Source organism: Mustela lutreola, chromosome X, assembly GCF_030435805.1.
Source record: "Mustela lutreola isolate mMusLut2 chromosome X, mMusLut2.pri, whole genome shotgun sequence".
NCBI lineage: Eukaryota > Metazoa > Chordata > Mammalia > Carnivora > Mustelidae > Mustela > Mustela lutreola.
The window spans coordinates 69,268,888-69,279,044 of record NC_081308.1 but is presented as its reverse complement, the minus strand read 5'-3'; positions in this window follow the sequence as shown (position 1 = coordinate 69,279,044).

The following is a 10,157-nucleotide window of genomic DNA, read 5'->3' as shown; positions in this document are numbered from 1 at the left end:
TGGGTTGAGTCCTGAATTGTGACCCAGCATGTGGTTTATTCTGTAGAAAAAGTTCCATATGCACTCAAGAAGAATGAGAACTCTGTTGTTTTAGGGTGGAATGTTCTGTATATATCTATGAGATCCATTTGATCCAATGTATCATTCAAAACTCTTGTTTCTTGGTTGATTTTCTGCTTAGATGATCTGTCTATTGCTGAGAGTGGCATGTTAAGATCCCCTGCAGTGAATGTATTCTTATCAATATGATGCTTTATTTTTGATTAACAGTAGGCTTGTGTAGTTGGCTCCTCCCGTGTTGGAAGCATAGTTACACTTGTTAGAACCTCTTGGTGGGTAGACCTTTTAAGAATGATGTAGTGCCCTTCTGTATCTCTGGCTGCAGTCTTTAGCTTAAAATATAATTTATCTCACATGAGAATCACTACCCCAGTTTTCTTTTGAGGTTCATTGGTATGAAAGATGGTTCTCCATCCTTTGACTTTCACTCTGAATGTAGCTTTAGGTTCAAAATTAGTCTTTTGAAGACAGCATATGGATGGGTCCTGTTGTTTTATCCAGTCTGCAACCCTCTGCCATTTTATGGGAGCATTTAGGCCATTAACATTGAACATAATTATTGAAAGAGAAGTTTTTATTGTCATCATGTTGCCTGTGAAGTCCTTGTTTCTGTAGATTGTCTCTGTAAATTTCTGTTCTCTAGACTCTTGGGGTCTTTATTCTTTTGTAGAACCCCCCCGTTAATAGTTCTTATAGTGCGGGCTTGGTGGTCATATAATGTTTTAGACTTTGTCTGTCTTGGAAGCTCTTATCTCTCTATCCATTCTGAATGTCAGCCTTGCCAGATAAAATATTCTTGGCTGCATATTCTTCTCATTTAGTGCCTGAATATGTCTTACAGCCCTTTCTGGCTCTCCAGGTTTCTGTGGACAGGTCTGATGTTATTCTGATGGTCTTCCCTCTGTACATAAGTAAACTCTTCCCCCTAGATGCCCTTAAGACATCTTCTATAAATTCATGATTCGCTAATTTAACAATTACATGTCTGATTGTCTTTCTACTCTTGTTGATATTAGGGGGTGTCCTCTGCCTCTAGGACACAAACACTTGTTCCATTCCCCAGATTAGGGAAATTCTCACCTAGTGTGTGTTCAACTATATCTTCTAGCCCTCTTTCTCTCCACCCCTCTGGGATCCCCATAATTCTGACATTGGAACCTTTCAGGGTGTCATTTATTTCTCTAAGAATGTTTTCATGGATCTATGTTTTCATTTTGTTCCAGGCCTCCTCCTGATCCTTCTTTTCTATCAGTTTGTCTTCTAGGTCGATCTTCTGCCTCATTTACACCAGCTGTTAGAGTATTTAGATTAGATTGGATCTCATTGATAGCACTTTTAAGTTCTGCCAGATCAGCTCTCACTTCTGTCCTTAGAGATTATATGTTGCCACTAATGGTCTTCTCCAATATAATCATTGTCTGGACAACTGTTACCCTGGATTATATTTCCAACATATTGTTTACATCCATATCCAATAGTTCTGTGGCAGAGGTCACAGTCTTTGAACTTTTCCTCTGTTGGGTGTTCCTCCTTCTTGTCATTTTGGTGAGAAGTGGTTGAGGGGATGTATAGCTGAAAATATCAACCACGATCCAGGCAAGGTGTACCCTGGAGAGTTTCAGAGCAATTGGAAGTCACCTCCAAAAAGAAAAGAAAAAGGAAAAAGGAAAGAAAAAAAAAAGGAAAAAGAGAAAAAAGAAAAAGAAAAATCCTGCAAAATAAGCCCCAGAAGTAATATTTATAAAGTACAAATACAAAAATGAACAAACAAAAAGACTGACAAAAGAAAAAGAAAAAGAGAAAGAGAGAAATCCAGCCAAAATGAACCCTCGGAATAAGATTCATAAAGTATAAGAGCAAAAATAAATACACAGGAACACCAAAAAAAGAATAAGATGGGAAGGTGTTTATAAACCTACAATGTAGGCAATGAAGTTTATTTCAGTTCTTCCTGAGTGTATCTTGTTATCTTTGTTAAAGGTCTCAACTTTGCAGAGATACAGGGAAATTAAAACTGGTGTGTGTGTGTATGTGTGTGTGTGTGTATATATATATATATATATAATATATATATATATAATATATATATATATAATATATATATATATAATATATATATATATATTTAAATTAAAACATATATTATTTTTATATTATAATTATAAATATCTATTATTATTTGTATATAAAATATATTATATATTTCTATATTTCTTTATATTTATAATATTTATATATATTATATAAAATATATTTTTAATATATTATATTTATATATGTATTTAATTTAATTAAAATTAAATTACAATATATTATAAATTATATATATAATATAAACAGGTATATATATTTATAGTACTGAATAAGAGAAAATGACTACCTTGAAGCCTATATCTATCTATCGCTAAATATCTCTATCTATATATAGATATATATAAAGAAAAAGAAACAAAGGTATATGTATGACAAAATTTCAAGTTAAAAAGATACTATGGAATACGTTGTATTAAACATCTAGTTGAAATGGTAAGTAGGTAAAAAAAAATAAAAGAACAAGAATCATGGGAATGAATTAAAAAGAGAGAGAGAGAGAGAGAAGTTGTATCTGTGAAATACCAGGTTTGGGGGAAATACCAGGAGCTTAGTATATTGTTTTCCCCTGATGCTGGGGTTTTACAGTTTTGTGGGGAACCTGTGATTGTTGTCCTCTTGTTCTTTTGACTTGTCTTCTTGGGGCAGAGCCTGAAAAGTTGTTTTTCAGTCAGTCTTCTTAGGCCAAGTTGCCCTGCCTCCTATCAAGGGACTGGTCTCTGTGGAAACCAGTTTTTCAGGCTTTTGTTCTCTGGAGGTTTTTGTTCTTTGGTGGGTTTTTGCACATTTTTGGAGGGTCAGAGCAAAGTAAACTGTGTGCTCCCAGACTTCCACCTCTGAGAGAGGTCACAGTCACTCTTAATCGTCCAGAACACACAGACTCCTCCTCTGCAATCTCTGCCAAATGCTGCAACCTCCCACAGGTGGTGTGCACTCCAAGCCACTGTCTCAGTGGTCACCCAAGGCCCCCACTTTTCTCTGCATCCCCGTGCCAACAAAACCACAAGCAATACTGGTCCAGGCCAGCCCAGTACTGGCAGCTGCCATTTTCTGGACCGCTGTCTGGAGCCCACGCCCATGCTGGGTGCACTCAGCCCCTGTGGTGGTGGAGGCAGCAGATGGCCACAGATCCAGTGACCAACTACAACCTGCATCAGGCTCTCTCAGATGCAGGCGGGTAGCTGACTGTGGGCATCCTGGGACTGTGACTTAAGTTCATGCCTGTGAACACCCAATCCCAGCAATTAATTGCCCCTTAAGTCCCCCCCCCCTTTTTTTTGGCAATGTTTTTGTTTTTGGGGGTTTTTTTTTTTGAGTGCTGCTAACCAGTCTCCAAACTAATGCCAGTCCTCAAGCACAGGGCACTGTATTAGGGTATTACTTTCCAGTGGGTCACTTCTGGTGGCTCTCTCTCCCTTCTGTTTATCCTCCAATATCAGTCTGTGCACTGTCAACTCCTTTGTACCTCTACACTGATGATCCTCTGCCCCTTTAGAGATCCAGAATGTATAATCTTACATTTCAGGCTGATTTCAGGGGTGTTCAGAGTGCTCTGGTAGATATTTAGCTCAATTCAGGAGACAAGTTGAAATAGGGTCTCCTACTCCTCCACCATCTTGTCCCTTCTCAGTGAGTGTCTTAAAAAATAAAAAAGATTTTATTTATTTATTTATTAGAGAGAGAGAGAGAGAGAGAGCAGGGGGAGGAAGAGAGGAAGAAAGAGAATATCAAGTGGTCTCTGAGCTGAGCATAAAGCCCAATATAGAGCTTGATTTCACAACTCTGACATTATGACCTGAGCCAAAATCAAGAGTTGGATGCTTAAGCAACTGAGTCACCCAGACACCATAGTGAGCTTCTTTACAAACGTTTCTTTGAACTTTTTTTTTTAAGATTTTATTTATTTATCTGACAGAGAGAGCACAAGTAGGCAGAGCAGCAGGCAGAGGGAGAGGGAGAAGCAGGCTTTCTGCTGAGCTCGGAGCCTGATGCAGGCTCCATCCCAGGATCCTGGATCATGACCAAAGCTGAAGGAAGCTGCTTAACTGACTGAGCCACCCAGAGCCATACTTTGAGCACTTTTTCAAGTAAATTACTTATCTCTGTTGCATTGTTTTTTTTTCCCCCTGAGGTTTTATCTTTTTCTTTCATTTTGAATATGCTCCACTCTTTTTTTTTTCATTTTCCTTGACTCTTTATTTTGGTTTATGCATTGGATAAAACAGCTGGCACTCCCTGTCAATGAAGGGTTAGCCTCATATATGAAATGAACCTTATTGTTCAACTCTGCCCTAGCTCTTGGTTGTCTCTAAAAACTTTGTGACTGCATATTTTCAGACCACAACACTCTGAAGCTAGAACTCAACCACAAGAGAAAGTTTGGAAAGAACCAAAATACATGGAGACTAAACAGCATCCTTCTAAAGAATGAATGGGTCAACCGGGAAATTAAAGAAGAATTGAAAAAAATCATGGAAACAAATGATAATGAAAATACAATGGTTCAAAATCTGTGGGACACAACAAAGGCAGTACTGAGAGGAAAATATATAGCGGTACAAGCCTCTCTCAAGAAACAAGAAAGGTCTCAGGTACACAACCTAACCCTACACCTAAAGGAGCTGGAGAAAGAACAAGAAAGAAACCCTAAGCCCAGCAGGAGAAGAGAAATCATAAAGATCAGAGCAGAAATCAATGAAATAGATACCAAAAAATCAATAGAACAAATCAACGAAACTAGGAGCTGGTTCTTTGAAAGAATTAATAAAATTGATAAGTCCCTGGCCAAACTTATCAAAAAGAAAAGAGAAAGGACCCAAATAAATAAAATCATGAATGAAAGAGGAGAGATCACAACTAACACCAAAGAAATACAAACTATTATAAGAACATACTATGAGCAACTCTACGCCAACAAATTTGACAATCTGGAAGGAATGGATGCATTCCTAGAAACATATAAACTACCACAACTGAACCAGGAAGAAGTACAAAGCCTGAACAGACCCATAACCAGTAAGGAGATTGAAACAGTCATTAAAAATCTCCAAACAAACAAAAGTCCAGGGCCAGACAGCTTCCCGGGGGAATTCTACCAAACATTTAAAGAAGAACTAATTCCTATTCTCCTGAAACTGTTCCAAAAAATAGAAATGGAAGGAAAACTTCCAAGCTCATTTTATGAGGCCAGCATCACCTTGATCCCAAAATCAGACAAGGATCCCATCAAAAAAGAGAGCTATAGACCAATATCCTTGATGAACACAGATGCGAAAATACTCAACAAAATACTAGCCAATTGGATTCAACAGTACATTAAAAGGATTATTCACCACGACCCAGTGGGATTTATTCCAGGGCTGCAAGGTTGGCTCAGCATCCGCAAATCAGTCAATGTGATACAACACATCAATAAAAGAAAGAACAAGAACCATATGATACTCTCAATAGAAGCTGAAAAAGCATTTGACAAAGTACAGCATCCCTTCATGATCAAAACTCTTCAATAGTAGGGATAGAGAGCACATACCTCAATATCATCAAAGTCATCTATGAAAAACCCACCGCAAATATCATTCTCAATGGAGAAAAACTGAAAGCTTTTCCGCTAAGGTCAGGAACACGGCAGGGATGTCCATTATCACCACTGCTATTCAACATAGTACTAGAAGTCCTAGCCTCAGCAATCAGACAACAAAAGGAAATTAAAGGCATCCAAATCAGCAAAGAAGAAGTCAAATTATCACTCTTCGCAGATGATATGATACTATATGTGGAAAACCCAAAAGACTCCATTCCAAAACTTCTAGAACGTGTACAGGAATTCAGTAAAGTGTCAGGATATAAAAACAATGCACAGAAATCAGTTGCATTTATTTACACCAACAACAAGACAGAAGAAAGAGAAATTAAGGAGTCAATCCCATTTACAATTGCACCCAAAACCATAAGATACCTAGGAATAAACCTAACCAAAGAGGCACAGAATCTATACTCAGAAAACTATAAAGTACTCATGAAAGAAATTGAGGAAGACACAAAGAAATGGAAAAATGTTCCATGCTCCTGGATTGGAAGAATAAATATTGTGAAAATGTCTATGCTACGTAAAGCAATCTACACATTTAATGCAATTCCTATCAAAGTACCATCCATCTTTTTCAAAGAAATGGAACAAATAATTCTAAAATTTATATGGAACCAGAAAAGACCTCCAATAGCCAATAGGATATTGAAAAAGAAAGCCAACGTTGGTGGCATCACAATCCCGGTCTTCAAGCTCTGTTACAAAGTTGTCATCATCAAGACAGCATGGTACTGGCACAAAAACAGACACATAGATCAATGGAACAGAATAAAAACTTTTTTATTGTCCAGGCAGCCTATTCTATTTTTAATAACTCCTAGTACTTGATGGTGTGCCAAGATACCAGTGTCTCAAAGGGGAGGATCTCAATCAGCATCTAGCTTCAGTCTGATTAGAAACCAGGCCCTCAGGCAATAGCTTTTAAAGAATGCAAATATATACAGTCCTGTAAAATTGCAAGTGTGAGCCCCACAGGATACCAGAGCCAGGCCAGAGTTGTTCCCTGAGCAGCAGTCACAAAAACTAGGCCTCCACATAAATGTATAGGTTCTAATCTGGGAGATGCTAATGAGCTGTAGTGAGGTAGAAGGATAGCACAATGGTAATATTCCCCAGCCTATGTTTTCAAAGAGCAACTTTATAGCTCCTATTTGTATGCCAAACCTTAAACCTGCCCCTAAGACTGAAGTTTAAGGGCAAGAAAGTAGGTTTCTTTCATAGAATAGCTGGGTGTGTATTCCAGTCTGCTGCCTGCATATGCGGAGTCTTGGGGGTTATAGCCTGCCAAGAATTATCATTCTGGTGGTTATAGACCTGTGGGGCCCAGAAACAAGATTCCCTGGCCACCAGAGCCAGGTATCAAGGGTTATTCTCTTGTGGCAGCTGCAAAACCCATGGCACCATACATAAAACCTGGGGCACCAGAAACATATAAACACTCACCTTGAAGATGCTAGCACTCTGAAGTATGACAAAAGAAGAGTATGAAAATGTTGCCACTCTCTAAGTTCTCAAGAAAAGTTTATAGTCAGGCCTTAGATATATGCTTAATTAGAAACCTGATGTTAGCTTATGACAATAAGCTAATTAAACCTCTTTCACTGAAAGACTAAGGTCTCAGGTATGTTGTCCTTGCTGTGCCCTCAGGGTAATAGCTGTTAAAGAACATTTCCTCCATTGGGTACAGTTCTGTGAAACTAGAGAGTGTAAGCCCTGCTAGCCACTAGAGTCAGGTAATGTAGAGGTGTCCTCTGGCAGCAGCCACAAAAATCATGGCACCAGAAAAGGTATAAACTCCTTTATGTAAAATACCAATGAGCTGGAGCAGGCAGGGGAGGGTAAAGATCAAACCCAAAGAGTCCTCTTTCTCAGAAAGACGAAGTGTGTATTTCAACCTGACAACCTGTGCAGTACCGTGGTAGTGGTAGTATACCACAAACTGCCTCTCCAATTGTTACAGTCCCATGGGTCTCCAGAGTCAGGTGATCAAGAGTCATCCCTTAGGCAACAGCCACAAAAGTCAGCTCACCAAATGTAAAGACTTGGGCACAAGGTATGTGTGGAAGTTTTCTTCCAGAAGATATTAGTGCTTTGGAGTGTGACAGAGGGAGAATTAAAAAGTTGTTTCCACTGGCTGCAGTGAGGTAAAGTAATACAAAGGTAGAAACTTCTGTAAAAAGGGGGAAAAAAGGAAAAATGGAAACATAAAAATAAAAAGGAAAGGAAAATAAAGTAAGTATTAAAAAGTAAGAATTTAAAAAAGTAAGAATTAAAAAAAAAAATGGTGCCTGCTAACTTTAGCAGTGAGGAAGAGCAGGAAGATGTTGTCTGCTTGCCTCTGTCCTAAAGAGTATTAAGAGTATTTCAACAGATACCTGACCCTCACACCAATGTTCTAAAATATAAAAAGCAATCTCTTTCACATAAAGTCTAAGCACTTTTCAAGGAGCTGCTTTGGACTGAGCCCTAAAATGGGTGACTGCAAAGGAGGGCTTTAAGAGCTGTTTCTCAGTTTGCCACAGCCCCATGGGTTTCATGGTGTTGTGGCTTGCTGGTCTTCAAAGCCAGATGTTTTTGAGGTTTGTCTCTCACATATCAGTCTTAAAAACTGGGATGCCCAATATGGGGTATAAACGCTTTGCTCCTCAATTTGAAGTTCCAGATTTTGAATCTCCCTCTACCCCCCACCCACCAATTGTGGATCACTGAATCAAGGCAAGAGTTTATGATGAGATTGCATATCAGCTTTCCTTACACACTTTCATGTGGTTTCCCTTTCATTTTCAAATGTAAAGGGGTCACTCTGCTAGTGTTTAGTTTTTAATTTTTGTCTTTGTTTTCCCCATAGAAAAGTATTCTATATTCTATATTCTCTAGATTTGATATGTCCTTGATCAGGAAACCTGCTAGTCTATAATAATAGCTACTGGAATTTTGCTATTTCCTTTCCCCATAATAGCCAATTTGAAGGTGAGTTTCTGTAAACCAGTTGTTCTCCTTCCGCTTTATCAATTTCATACATTGAAAATTCTCAAAATATCTTAAATATTCATGAGTAGTAAATTTTGAACCCTGGGAGATCAATTAACTCTTTCAGAGCCTTAGAGGATAATAGCATACTTTTACTTGTAATTACATTTTGAATTTGTAATGCACCTAAAGCCTTGGTATTTGGTCTAAAGAGTTACTATGACACCTAAAGTACTTACTATTTAAAAGCAGAATGTAGTTTTAAGTTTGTATTATAAGCAATAGCTTTACTTTTAAGGTGGGTTAATTTAATTTCTCTGTTTTAGTTTTCCCTCCTTCCTTCTCCTCAGCCAGACTATTCGAGAAAACCACTTCCCTTCTCCTTCCTGCATGCAAAGTGTCCACGCTATTTAAATTTCAAGCATAAGTGTTGAAAGCGATGTATTGAGTTTCATAAATACCAAATTGAAAAGCTGAGGAGTGCCTATACTCAAATCCTCTATAATGGCTCTGAAATAATGAATATAACCCCTAGAAAAATGAAGATAAAGAGATTGCCAGAAGGACTCATGTTTTTCTCCCATTCATTTATGATGTGATAATGTTTTCTATTTCTAATGAAATTCTGTGAGCTCTACTGACAGAACTTTCTTAATAAACACAAATTTGTCAATGTTCAAAAAGAAAGAATCTGGGCAAGCTGCAAAAAAATCCAAATTTCACAGAATGTTCATTTCTCCAATTTTTTTTGCAGCCCTCTCCATAGCAACATTAGATATGTCAACTAAGTCAAGAGAAACAACAACAACAACAACAACAACAAAAGTAAATTCTTTGAACTACATCAGAATAAAAGATTTTGCACAGTGAAGGAGACAAACAATAAAACAAAAAAAGCAGCCTACTGAATGGGAGAAAGTATTTGCAATGAAATATCCATTAGAGGGTTAATATCCAAAATACTTAAGGAACTTCTACATCTGTCAGCTTTATAGTCTTCTTTCCTTCATCTATTTATGGGTTCTGTATGACATTAAGCCCTAAAATATATTTGGTAAGACATCATGAACAATGTGGGTCTCCTATACCCCTAATCATTAGACTGTAGATTGGGACAGTATTACAAAACAAAACAAAACAAAACTATTTATCATTTGATAATCTGTAGCCAGAAGTTTGATCTGCCATTCCTATAACCCAGACTTTTCACATAATCTCCAGAAAATTGTGTAGAAATGGCCTAATCTGATGCAGCTTAGCTTTGGCCTGTGTCTTCACCATTTAACTCAAGTTTAATGTTGACTTAGTAAAAGTAACAACACAAATAGAGGGAACAATTTAAGCATATGAGATATATACAGAACTAATTTTACCTCACCACTGTTTATCCTCAGGCAAGTTACTTCCCTTTCTGACGTTCTACTTACTCATTTGTATTGGAAATTTCCAC